This window comes from Vulpes vulpes, chromosome 11 (genome assembly GCF_048418805.1).
Source record: "Vulpes vulpes isolate BD-2025 chromosome 11, VulVul3, whole genome shotgun sequence".
NCBI lineage: Eukaryota > Metazoa > Chordata > Mammalia > Carnivora > Canidae > Vulpes > Vulpes vulpes.
Window position 1 is genome coordinate 31,889,611 of NC_132790.1, and position 14,471 is coordinate 31,904,081.

General features: G+C 34.2%; 1 protein-coding gene across 2 annotated transcripts in view; it reads right to left on the reverse strand.

The window, feature by feature from the left end:
• The window catches only part of TENM4 (teneurin transmembrane protein 4), a 2,793,707-nt gene that overhangs the window by 2,078,797 nt on the left and 700,439 nt on the right, over positions 1–14,471 (reverse strand). For both annotated transcript variants that reach the window (XM_072726015.1, XM_072726027.1), the window contains exon 3: positions 11,343–11,422. The gene's annotated coding sequence lies outside the window, so the exon portion shown is untranslated. The remainder of the gene's footprint in view (positions 1–11,342; positions 11,423–14,471) is intronic.

Below are 14,471 nucleotides of genomic sequence, written 5' to 3' on the forward strand. Positions count from 1 at the left end.
TGCATATGAACATCCAGTTGCTCCAAAACCATTTGTAGGAAACACTATCTTTCATCCAATGAATTACTTTTGTAAAAAATCAGTGGATCTCTATTCTGTTGCATTAATCCATATGTCTATCTTTATGCCACTATCACAGTCATTCCTATAGCATTCAAATAAGTCTTGATATCAGGCAGTATAATTCCTCCAACTTCACCCTTCCTTGCCTCTTCCAACTGCTGGTGGTTCCTGGAATTCCTTGGCTTCTGGAAGCATAACTTCAATCTCTGCCTCGGTCTTCTCATGTCTTTCTTTCCTGTGTCTATGTGTACATTTATCTCTCCTTTCTCTTATAAAGACACAAGTAGCTGGATTTAGGATCTAAATCCAATATTTCACCTCAAGATCTTTAACCAATTACACCTGCAAAGACTATAATTTGGGGGACACTATTTAAATCACTATAGTATGTCTTTGTACTTTGTGTGTCTTTCAGATTTATCCATTTCATCTAAATTGTCAAATCTGTGGGTATGAAGTTAATTCATAATATTCACCTCTCACATTCTTTTTTTTTAAAGATTTTTAATTTATTTATTTGACAGATTTTTTATTTTTTTTAAGATTTTTAATTAATTAATTAATTTATTTATTTATTTATTTTTTTCTGAATACATCAATACAGAATAGAATAGGGAGAGAGGAAATAAGGACTCTCCAATAATGGATTTTTTTTGTTGTTGATTGTCAGTAAGTTGACCTGACTCCTTCTAATCCAGTCTAGAATGGCAAATGAATTCAGGATGTGTCATCACCGTCAAGGTACTGTAATATCCATGATGTTCAGACAAGCTTTTCTTTTTTTTTTTTAAGATTTTATTTATTTATTCATGAGAGACACAGAGAGATGAGAGAGAGAGAGAGAGAGAGAGAGAGAGAGCGAAAGAGCACAGGCAAGGGGAGCAGCAGACGAAGAGGGAGGAGCAAGCTCCCTACCATTGAACTCAATCTGAGGACCTTGGGATCATGTGTAACCAACTGACACCTAGGCACCCCTCACCTCTCACATTCTTGATATTTGTAATGTGTGTTTATTTATTTTTATTCTAGATCAATCTGGCTAGATGTTTAACAATTTACTGATATTTTCAAAGAATAAGTTTTTGGTTTCATCGATTTTTCTCTTGTATTTCTGTCTTCTATTTCATTGAGAGAGATTACATTGGATCTTTATTATATCCTATCTTTTGCTTACCATGCATTTAATTTTCTCTTACTAGTTTCTTAAGGTAGAAGCTGAGGTCATTCATGATGCTACTTTTTTTTTTTCTAAAATAGACATTTAGTGTTATAAAATTTCCTTTAAGTTCTGTTTTAAGTAAATACCACAAATTTTTATATATTGTATTTTTATTTTCATCCAGTTAAAAAATACTTCCTGAATTTCTTCTTAATTTTTTTTCTTTAGGCCATGGGTTATTTAGAAGTGTATTTAGTTTTCAAATTTGAGATTTTCCAGGCATCTTTTATTACTGATTTCTAAGTTAATTTCATTATAATTTTAGAAGATATTGTGTGACTTTAATTATTTTAAATGTATTGAAAATACAAGTTTGGGCCAGAATATGGTCTGTCTTGCTAACTTTTTCAAGTGTACTTGAAGACAATGTATATTCTGCTCCAGTTGGGTGGAGTAGTCTACAAATGTTAATTAGGCCAAATTGGTTTTTAGTGTTGTTGAAGTCATCTATAAACTAATTTTCTGTTGACTTGCCCTATTTGTTATAAGTATTCTAGTATCAAATTATGATAATGATTTATTGATTTCTACTCATATTTCTGACAGATTTTGCTTCATATATTTTGAAACTCTATTATTAGAAGCATAATAGTTAACAATTGTTATTTCCTGAAATCTACTTTGTCTAATATATCTACTGCAGCTGTTTTTCTTAGTGGTAGCATGACAAGTTTTTCTCTTTTTTTACTTTTAACCTATTTGTATTTTTATATTTAATGTATGTTACTTGTATTTGATATACAGTTTTTTTCCAACTTCACAATCTCTTTTAATTGGGGTGTTCAGTCCATTTATATTTAGTGAGATTATGAAAGTTGGTTTTAAATCTACCGTCATTTAAAAAAAATTATTTGTTCCATATATTGTTTGTAGCCTTGCTCCTCTTACTATGCCTTCCTTTGGATTAGCTAAATATCTTTAATTACTCTTTAAAAAATTTTTTTAAGATTTTATTTATTTATTCATGAGAGACACAGAGAGATAGAAAGAGGCAGAGAAATAAGCAGAGGGAGAAGCAGGCTCCATGCCGGGAGCCCGACGTGGGACTCGGTCCCAGTACTCCGGGATCATGCCTGGAGCTGAAGGCAGATGCTCAACCGCTGAGCCACTCAGGCATCCTTTAATTACTCTTTACCTCAGTTTTTAGCTACACCTCTGTTTTATTATTTCAGTGATTACTTTAGAATTTATAACATATATCTTTGCTTATAGTCTATCTTCAAGTACTATAATAATACTTCATATGTAAGAATCCATTGCTTCCCTCCTGCCCTTTCACTATTATTGTCGTATATTTTACTTCCGTGTACATTATAAAATTCACAATACATTGTTAATATTTTTGTTTTCAATAATAATCTTTTAAATATATTTATTTTTTAAGATTTTATTTATTTATTTATTAGAGTTAGAGAGAGAGAGAAGCAGGCTCCATGGCTCCATGCAGGGAGCCTGAGGTGGGACTAGATCCCGGGTCTCCAGGATCACGCCCTGGGCTGAATGCGGCGCTAAACCGCTGAGCCACCCGGGCTGCCCCTTTAAATATATTTAAGTATGACTCTTTTAAAAATAAGTATTTACTCATGTAGTTGCCATGTCTGGTATTTTGCATTACTTTTCGTGTGTCTGATTTTGTAAATGTATTTGACAACAGAACAGTGAAGCTAAGAGACATGAGATGACTTGACCATGGCCTCTGCTGAACAGGTGACATCGTTACTGTAACTTCAAGAACATATATGTCTGCCTTCACTGTCCATTGTTCTTTTCATTGTGCTATATCATCTGAACTTGTTTCTCATTTACTACATATTCTATTTTCTACACTTTTTTCAAAATCCAGCATGTCTCGAGCTTTAAACAGTATGAGGAATTGCCAGTTTTGCATTACTTTTGAGTCCCATATCTGTAGCGATTTTTGACCATTCAGGGCAAATAATCTACCCACACATTAAATACAAAAAACTTGTTTTTTCAAGTCATTACAAAAAAAAAAAGTTTAATGGTTGTAATGGTTTTAGTGATACACATGATACAATTTCCCCATTTAATCAATCCCATCATTTAATCAATGATGTTTAGTATATTCACAGAGTTGTACAACCATCATTACAATCTAATTTTATAAACTTCTTAGTGCCAAGAAAAACAACAGGAGCAAGGCATCCATCATCAGTCACTCCCTATTTCCTCCCAATTCTCTTCCTTCCTACTCTTAGGAAAACATTAATTTACTTTCTGTCCCTGTATAGTTGTCTATTTTGGATATTTCATATAAATGGAATTACAATTGAAATTGGTATTTTATGATCTTTTCGACTGGCTTATTTCACTAAGCATAATGCTTTCAATGTTCCTCCATGTTGTAGCATGTATCAGCATTTTATTTCTTTATATTACCGAATAATACTCCATTGTATAAATATATCATATTGCTATAGCAAACATTTGTGTACAAAGTTTAGTACGGAGACATGTTTTTAATTATCTTGGGTATATAACTAGGAGTGAAGTTGCTAGAAGTCATATAACATTTTTTTTCTTTTTTTTTAAGATTTTATGTATTTGAGAGAGCAAGAGAAGGAGAAAGTATACAGAGGGAGAAGCAGGTTCCCTGCTCAGAAGGGAGCCCAATGTAGGGCTTGATCCCAGGACCCTGAGATCATGACCTGGACCAAAAGCAGATGCTTAACCAACTGTGTCATACAGGTACCCCCAACAATTCTATGGTTAATATTTTGAAGACAAGCCAAAGTTTTTTCCAAAGTGGGTACACCATTCTACATCCCTACCAGCAGTGTATGAGGATTCTAGTTTGTACATATCCTTGCTAACACTTATTACTATCCTTACTTTTTATTATAGTCATTCTGGTGGGCATGGAGTAACACCACATTGTTGTTTGGTTTGCATTTCCCTATTGGGTAATGTTGTGCATTTTACCAGTTGCTTATTTTTCATTTGTACACATCTTTGGAGAATTGGCTACTCATATATTTTGCCCATTTTTACTAGTTGTTATTATTATTGTTATTTTATTATTTATTATTGAGTTGTAACAGTCATTTGTATATTCCAAACACAAGACTCTTGCCACATAATTTCCAAATATTTTCTCTAATTCAGTGGGTTTTCATTTTATGGGTATTGTGATTTTGTGAAGTTCAATCTATCTGTTTTCCTTCTTTTGTCACTTGTACTTTTGGTGTCATATCCAAGACTGCTTAGCAAACAATTTACAACAACCATTGAGCTCTTGGGTCATCCATAAAAAAAAAAAAAAAAAAAAAGACATGACTCTTACTTGCATGTAGTTTGTTTAGTTGGTGAGACATGCATTTATTCCCATTAACACACAAAATATATAATTGCAAGCTAGTTAGTTATGTGAAAATAAAAAAAAACCAGCAGCTATGAGGAAATATAACAAGAGACTAGAAGTGTGTGTAGGTGTGTGTGTGTGTGTGTGTGTGTGCGTGTTTGTTTGCTTCAGGAGAAAGTTATAAAGGGAATATTTCCTGATTAAACAGTGTTTGAATTGAAACTTCTAAGACCTAAAAGAGAAAGGGTAATGTAGGAAGCTTTCTATACAGAAAGGCATGTTACCAACTGAAATTGGGCAGTATTGAGTTGCAGAGGGAACAGGGCTGAGACGATCATGAGATAAAACTGTAGAAGTAAGCAGGGATAATAGATTTATAGATCATGTTAAGGACTTTAGTATTTTCCCTAAAATCAATGTGGAGTAACTGAAGGATGAGTCACTTTGGCTGCAGTATGTAAAAGAGATTTTGAACAGCATTAGGACCAATGAGGCAAGGGTTTAGGAGGCAATAGCAATCCATTCAGGCAAAAGATGATGGTGATAAGGAGTATGACAATACCAGTGGAGGTGGAAAGAAGTAAAGAAATTGAGGAGATATTTACTTAGAAAAAATGATAAAATTGCCCTTGGATAGGATATGTGAGGTACAGTGGTTTATTACTACCTTTGTCCTAAAATGAAGGTGTCCTTTGAGTCTTGAGTGTTAAAGTTAGCTTCTCCGGTTCCCAAATATTTAACTCTCCCTCGATAAGACTGAGTAGCTGAATTTCTTGCTTTATTCTGCTTCCAAATCTGATCTCATTAACTTGTGAATCTGGTCTTTTCTCCTTTTTCTTTTATTATTCATTTTTTTTTATTTTAATTCCAGTATAGTTGACATATAGTGCTATATTAGTTTCAGGTATACGATATAGTGATTCAGCAATTCCATACATCACTCAGTGCTCATCACAAGTGACTCCTTAATCACCATCACCTATTTCACACACCCCCAATACTTGTTCCCTTCTGGTAACCATCAGTTTGTTCTCTATAGTTAAGAGTCTGTTTCTTGGTTTCTCGGTCTTGCTCTCCCCTTTTTTCCCTTTGCCCATTTGTTTTATTTCTTAAATTCCACATGAGCGAGCTCCTATGATATTTATCTTTCTCTGAATTATTTAGCTTGGCATTATACTCTCTAGCTTCATCCATTCTCCTATATAGAGACTCCATACAAACTACACATCAGATACAATCCTTGATACAGGTTCTCAAGTACTATTTTGCATACATACTTTTCTGCTAAATTCTGTGCATTTATCTCTAAATTATTTTTCTTCTGGTAGCCATTGGTACAACCTGTCCAACCAAGTTCAATCTTCCAGAACATTACCAGATACTAGACTATACGGCTGGCATGCTTATAGGCAAAATCCTAGAACATGGAGCAGGCAAGGAGAATTTTTCTCTCCACACATTGAAAACCAGTCTCAAGTAGAGATAAGCAAGGCCCGTAATTGACAAGTAATCTTAAGAGCTCTAGAACTGATATGTTTACACAATACAAACATCCTCTGAATTCACAATACTTATTCATCCTCTATTTTCCCAATCAGACCACCCATTCACCACACCCTCTGTGGAACACAATAAAATATCTAATGTCTCTTTCAGATAAAAAAATGGATGAATTTCTTGAAGCTTTAGGGAACATGACATATAATTACCCTCTCCTATAATTTCCTATATTACAACTCTGAAGTTTGGAATGCATATCCCTATAATTACTTCTATATGTAATTACATTTACATAATACTTACATGATTTTATTTACATAAAGAGGTAATGATTCATTTTTCAGAAACTTTTTATATGTCCCCAAGCAGGACACATTGGAGCTATATTATTTCTTACATGGAATACTATGAAAAAAAAAAAAGAATTTACACATACATTAGCTTAGGCAAGTTTATAAAAATTGGAGGATTGATATTCAAATAGATGTAAGAATGAAGAAGAGTAGAAAAGGCATTCTCTTGTGTAAGAGTGACAAAATACTGTCTCAATAAAGAGATATATTACATCTTAAGTATAATCAACATTAAAGCACTCTGTAATGATGAAGAGATTGAATGCATGGATTTTCCCCCTGGAGTTGTAGCTATTCCACCCCAGATGCATGTAGCACCCAGTGGGTTTCAATGCATAATGGGAAGATTTAAAGCTTTGGAGCCATTTATATCTGGATTCAAATCCTATCTCTGAAACTTCCAGTTGAATGATCTCAGACTAGTTGTTTAATCTTTCTGAGTCTCTTTTTTCCATCAAAGTTCAGACAACCATACATATACTCCAGAATGCTCCTTAAAGATTAAGTAACTAATAGAAATCAAAGAGTTATTGCATAAGGTAGGCAATCAACAAAATGTCATTCCTGTCTTTCAATTATTTTCCTTAGAGAATTTTATGTATCTCCATAGTGGCTTTTGCCTGTTAGTAGTTAAGCCAGGTAATTAAGATTAATTTACAGAGGGAACTAATTTCCAAATAATTTCTTTAATATAGAAGTTTTCTTTTCTTTTCTTTTCTTTTCTTTTCTTTTCTTTTCTTTTCTTTTCTTTTCTTTTCCTTTTCTTTTCTTTTCATTTCTTTTTAAAAAAGATTTTATTTATTTATTCATGAGAGACACAGAGAGAGAGAGAGGCAGAGACACAGGCAGAGGGACAAGCAGGCTCCGTGCAGGGAGCCCGACGTGGGACTCGATGCCGGGTCTCCAGGATCACGCCCTAGGCCGAAGGCAGTGCTAAACGGCTGAGCCACCCGGGCTGCCCATAGTATAGAAATTTTCAAATTCTAATGAATATCAGAATCCCCTGGAGCGCTTGTCAATCCATTAGTTCCCAGACCCCATCATCAGAATGTTTGATTTAGGTGGTTTGAGTAGGCCCACGAGTTTGTATTTTTTAAAAGTTATGCTGGGGCACCTAGGTGGCACAGTCAGGTAAGCCTCTGACTCTTGGTTTCAGCTCAGGCTATGTTCTAATGTTTGTGAGATCAAGTCCTGCATGGGGCTCCACCTTCAGTGCAGAGACTGCTTGAGTTTCTCTCTCCCTCTCTCTCTGTCCCTCCCTGCCTCAAATAAATAAATCTTTAAATACATTTTTTATAAAAGTTATGTTGATGTTGCTGGTTGAGGACCACACTTTGAGAACTGATACTATATGTTCAACCATTAAAATGATGATTGGCAAAAAGAAAAAGAGAGGAAAGGCCACATTTCCCACAGTGATATTTACTCTATCCTAAACTATAAATATATTCGTTATAAGAGTCAACATGATCCTGTAGATGGGGAGTCAGTACAACCAGATACGTCCGTCTCTCAGCGTGTGACCCAGGGCATGTCACTTCACTAAATTTGGCTCCAGTTTCTCCAACTTAAAATTTAAAGGACTAGAGTAGGTCAATGTCTTTCTTTTATTTATTGATTTTTAAAACTGTGTTCTTTAAGCATTGTGGGGAGGGAGTCTTCAGAATAAAGCCAGGGATGCATTGGTGGTAGAGTTGAACAGACAAGAATTTGAGCTTTTCCCATCCCCAAGTAGATCAGCTCTTCTTATATAACTTTTATATATAGTATAGATTCACATAAAACAAAACTGAAAAAAAACAAATCAAATAAAAATTCAAACAAATAATCCAGTCTGAGAAAAACTTTGTGGTAGATCATATCTGTGATCACTTTTACATTAGTTTTCACAGATATTAAGCTCCATATATAGAACACTCTGTACTCCCAGTTTTCTGTACTTATAATGATAATCAATAGTGATAAAACCCAAGACACTGCAAATCTTCAAACTTCAAGCTATCTTCAGGGTACTTTTTAGTGTTAATATTTTTTCTATCTAATTATTTGAAAACAGATAAGCCATCCTTATTCCCTGTGATGACACTATTAATCAATATATACATACACTACTCTGATTAATAGTCTAGGCAATTCCACGCTACAGTTAACACTTCTGAGTATTTCCTCTGTGCTACGTAGTATACTAAGAGCTTAAAATGTATTACCTATTTCAATCTTTGGAAAAACTCTTTTAAATGATATCATTATTCCCTATCAGTTACAAATGTAGCATCTGTAGCAAAGAGTCACAGCTGGTAAAAGATGAGGACAGATATAATTCTAAATCTACTTGTCTCTAAAGTTTATGCTCTATTTATGCTAGAAAAAGATCAAATATTCAAGTAGTTATCAAATGTGTCAATCGAAACATGTAAAAAAATCTCTAATACAAAAAATAATTTAAAAGAACAAAGATACTATATCCCTATGTGAGAGGAGCCCTTTCATACAGTGAATAAAAAGGAGGATTTAAATAGTTTGTGAAGAATTATAGAGGCCGTCTCATGTATCATAAAACATCATTACTTTATTTTATTATTTATTTGATTTTTCAAAGTTTGCAAATGTTAACTGAAAGGCTTTTGGTTAAGATAATGTAATTAAAACAAACAAAAGCACAAGTTACCTAAATGCCATAGTCAAACGTAGTAACACTTTTGAGTTGGAAGTATGGTAAGATTTGAAGTAGGGAAGGAAAACATGAAACACTGAAAACCACCATAGAGCCACCTTCTTGAACTAATAACCTCTTAATCATGGGTACTGACTCCAGAGATGCTTCATTTTAAACCTCTTAGTTCTATGTGAAGAAACCTTTAATGAAGATTAGATCCATGGGCCATAATCTAAAGAGACCTAGAAAGTGATTTTGTATAATCTCTGAGCAGGTCAGTAGACAGGAATCCTTTTAATCCAAAGACAGTCACCCATCTTCTTATTAACTGTTCAAGCAATTTAGAAAAAAACTAGGGGCCACCCCAAATCACCTTGATCACTATGTCTACTCGAGTTACAAATCAGACGATATCCCTCTTGAAGTGGTGGTAATTTGCACTGTAAATCAGGGTTTTACAGTTGATCCTGTTGCTCTTCCTTGGGATGTTAACTAACTAGGTGCCCTCCACCAAGTGGGCCTATTCATCTGTATTCTGTGGCTGTATACATTACCTGTTTGCAGCGAGTATTTGTGAAGGCTGTGAGAAGGGATAACCACAAACTTTATGTATAAGTTACAATACAGACAATCCCTGATGTAGGGATGGTTTGAATTAGGATTTTTTTTTTTAACTTTAAGAAGGTGTACAAGTAATACACATCCAGTAGAAACCATATTTTGAATTTTGATCTTTTCCTAGGCTAGTGACATGTGTTATGATATTCTCTCGAGATGTTACATAATGGCAGTGAGCTCGGGCTCCCAGTTGGCCCCAAGATTACCAGGGTACACAACCAACACACTTACACCATCCTATAACCATATAACTATTCCACTTTCCAATTTCACCACAGTATGAAATAGGTTACATAAGGCATTCAACACTTTATTATAAAATAGATTTTGTGTTGGATGATTTTCCCTTACTATAAATGTTCTGAGCATGTTTATGAGTGCATTAGGTTAGATGTGTTAAATTTATTTTCAACTTAATGATATTTTCAACATATAATGGATTTATCCAGACATAACATCATGGTAAGTAGAGGAAGATTTGCACTTTTTACATATAAATAAAAACAGGAATCATCTTGGTCTCAATTATTTCCTCAATTGAGAAATTAAATTTAGTTCATTGACACATACATTATGTATTTTTTAAAATTTTTCTCATGGCCTCATCATTTAGAAATCCCAGTGAAAAATATTAACTAAGGAATATCCTTAGAAACAGGAGATAAACATTATCAATATCAGATAAATTAGATTTCTATTATGTAATCTTCCTATTTTGCCAATTAAATGTCATAAGCAACTGAATCTTACAGAATTTTCCATCAAAAGGCAGAGATACATCTAATAGTAACAAAATTAATAATACACTATAATAATACACTAACAAATAATGGTAATCCATTCATAGGCTCTTCTAATCCTTTGTTAATATACTGATGCACTGATGCACCCAGCATGAAATTCTGATTTTTCTGTTTTCCATTTCCATTTCTCCTAGTCTCTGTCAAAATCACCATCCATTTAGGCAAATAATATTTCATGTTACCAGCGTATTAGAGTTCTGTGTCTATTCTCCAGAGTGGACAGTATTGTTTCCAAACACCAGCTATTTTGTAGGTCATAGATCTTTAAAATTTTGACTGGTACCTGATTTCTACTACACAAAAATTTGTATTCCGCCATCTTGAAAAATGCATGCAAAGACTGTGAATATTCAGTTTAATTTGTGGTTTTAACCCCTACATTTTCACATTCAAGCGAAACATCTGTCCTACTAATCATTGTTACTTTCATTTCAACAGACAATGCATTCAAATACTGATTAGAATAAGATGCTGCAAGCTTCCAGTGCATATCAAACAGAAGAACAATGAACACCCAGATTACATTAGAAGGACTGTGACTAAAGACATTTAAACAGAATATGTGTTGATAGGGTAATTATTAGGTGGAGTAAATTGCAATGTAGAAGCTTTAACAAGTACTTGTATAAATAGTTTCTTTTCCACAAAAGAGATCTTGTAGTACAGAAAAAAAATGGTCCCTACTTCTAGTAATTTCTAAAATCAATTGCCTCAAGTTCTATTGTAAGAATATTTTTGAAGTTTCACTCTGATGTGTAGTATATGGATTTAATTTTGAGTAGGTACTTTTTGGTACTGGAAGCCATACCTGATTCAGTGATTTCTTCTTCACCGCGTGCAGTGAGAATCGACAGAGAATTGATGTGATTGACAGCTACCTGGAGTGACCTAAAATGAAAAAAGGCATTTTGAAATTAGGGAAAGAAACCTGCAAACTTCAGTAATGATGGCTTCATAATAGGATGTTTTCCAGTCATTCAACATTTACAGTGTATGCACTGGGTACTGAGTCCAGTTAACTGCGGGCACGGAAATGAAAAAGAGAGAATGGAAAGAACCTAGCTTTATGCCACTAAATATTTGTGATATGAATCACAATATATTTGAGCAATTAAAAATAAAAATTCTTTCCCTAGATGAGTTCATAAATTATTTGGGAAGGGAAAATATCACATGAAAATGATCTACTAATTATAGTATTCAGATTAATAAGTCTGAATTATTTCATATAAACATTATTTCATTGTTCTTCAATGCAATTGAAAGCAAAATGTGAATAGGATGAAAATAACAGCTTCCCAGAAGATGGATTACTTCTGGAGAACTTAAAGGAACCACCGAGGTCATAAATGTTTAACCCTAATTCTAGAGAACAGATGGACCCTGGAAGAGAAGACATTATAGAAACATACATGCACACAACATAGATACTCACATACATGTAAACATACATATATGCATACATATATGTATAGAGATATGTAAGTTACTATTAATGGTGTGATATTATGAATGCTATTAGTTTTAGATACAAATCTGTTACCCTAATTAAAATCCACATTCTATGGTGTTCACTTGGCATCATATCAAAAAGATCAGAGTCAACTACAAGGGGTTCTTTTATACATCTCCATCTTCACCTGAGGCTTTGATAATTACCTGATGAATGTAAAAAATAAATTTGTATTGGGTCATGTAAGTGGCTCAGTCAGTTAAGCATCTGACTTTGGCTCAGGTCATGATCCCAGAGTCCTGGGATCAAGCCCCACATCAGGCTCCCTGCCCGGTGGAGAGCCTGCTTCTCCTTCTCCCTTTTCCATTCCCTCTGCCACTCTCCCTGCTTGTGGTCTCTCACTCTCTCTCAAGTAAATAAATATTTTTTTTTAATTTGCATTGGTGAAATTAGTGGATTATTGATTAGCACAATGACCATTCGAGGTACAAATATACTATGAATGCATAGAACTGAGAATTATGAGATCTCTTTATGCTAGATATATGTCTTTAAGAAGCCTATTAAGAAAGTTTTTTATCTTTCCAAAATCTCCTATTTTAATATTGCTATTTCCACAGTAACTGGGAATAAGTTAATGAACACCACTTACAGTAGTGTCAAGCTTAGGTCTTCTATTGCTATCAATTTACATTGACCATTACCTATGGATAGGTACAGGAAAGTTCACCAAAGGTGATAGCAAACAAAAGATATGGCTGGACAATGGTAACATGAATCAATAAAAATATGAGCCAATCTTATGTTTTGTTGTCTATTGGATCTGTAGTTAACAAAATTACTGATAGAGTATTTAAACAAACTTAATGAGTGACGAACACTAGTATGTGACAGTATTCAGACATGTATACTACATGTGTCCAAATAGCTGAAAATGTTTTGCATCATCTTTCAATTATCTATGATAATGATTCTATATAAGTCATAGCATGATATTTATAATTAGTCATAGCATTATATTTATAATTCTGCCAGCTATAAACACAGCCATCTCAAGAGAGGTGGCTTCAATGGAGGCCCCTTGTTCTGATGTGACTTGTTGCCATTTTTCAAGTTTGATAACTGAAGTTGTTCAAAATGAACTGCTCTGCAAGACAGAGAAGAATTTGAAGATGCCAGGATATCTGAGTGACAGGCTGAACAAGAAGAGGGAAAGGGATAGCAGTAGTGAAAAAAAAAAAGAAGGAAGAAATCAATGAGATTAATAGTCATGACCACAAACTTCCAATTTTTCAGTAAAACAAGCAAAACTCCCAACTAATGTGATGGATATATTTTATGGAAATCACTAAAAGGAATTCATTGAAGATGGGGCTGTCACAGTATAGGGCAGTGTAAGCTCCCTGACAATTAGCATCCTTCTTAAAGAAGGGCTTTTAAATTTTATAGGCTATGAAATCCCAGAGTAGTGTTCAAGGAAATTTTGTAGAGATAAAGAACCTCATTAAACATGAAAAAATATACTAAAACAGTATTATCTATGCAAAGGAACAGATTCACACAAATCTCAGTGTGGTAGACTAAATGACAACTCACTCCCTTAAAGATGTCCACATCCTAATTTCCAGAACTTGTGAATGTCCCCTTACACAACAAAGGGGACTCTGTAGATGTGGTTAAAGATGTAAAGAGGGAGATATTATCCTGGATCATCTGGGTGGGCTCAAAGTAACCACAAAGATCTTTATAACTGTAAGTTGGGAGGCAAGAAGAAAAGAGAATTTGACGATGTTATTCTACTGGCTTTGAAGATGAAGGAAGGGGCTATGAGCAAACCATGTTGGTAGCCTCTGGAAATTGGAAAAGGCAAGGAGATGGATACCTCATAAAGCCTCCAGAAGAAATGCAACCTGGCTAACACTGATTATAGCTTAAAAAGACCTCCAAAATGCAAGATAATAAATTTGTGTTGTTTTAAGCCATTAAATTTGCCACAAATTGTTACAGCAACACTAAGAAACTAACACACTCACATTAGCAAATTTTGACTGACTAGGAATCAGATCCACAAGTTTTCAAGACATGGCAAAATAGTAAGAAAGGCTATTGCTAAGGCATAGATGGAAAGGAGGATTAAAACCATTGAACTACACATTTTAAAAGGTGAACTTTGGGATGCTGGGTGGCTCAGTCAGTTGAGTAGCCAACTTTTGGTTTTGGCTCAGGTCATGATCTCAAGGTCCTGGGATCAAGCCCTAAGTCAGGCTCTGCACTCAGTGGGGAATCTGTTGGTGGATTTTCTCTCTCCCTCTGCCTCTTCTTCTGCTCATGTTCTCATGCTCTCTCCCTCGATTTCTCTCTCTCTCTCTCTCAAATAAATAAATCTTTAAAAAATAAATAAATAAAATAAAATGGTGAACTATATCTCAGCAAAATCAATTTATAATCATTCAGTAACTTGCCTGAATAAAGATTACAAAATAA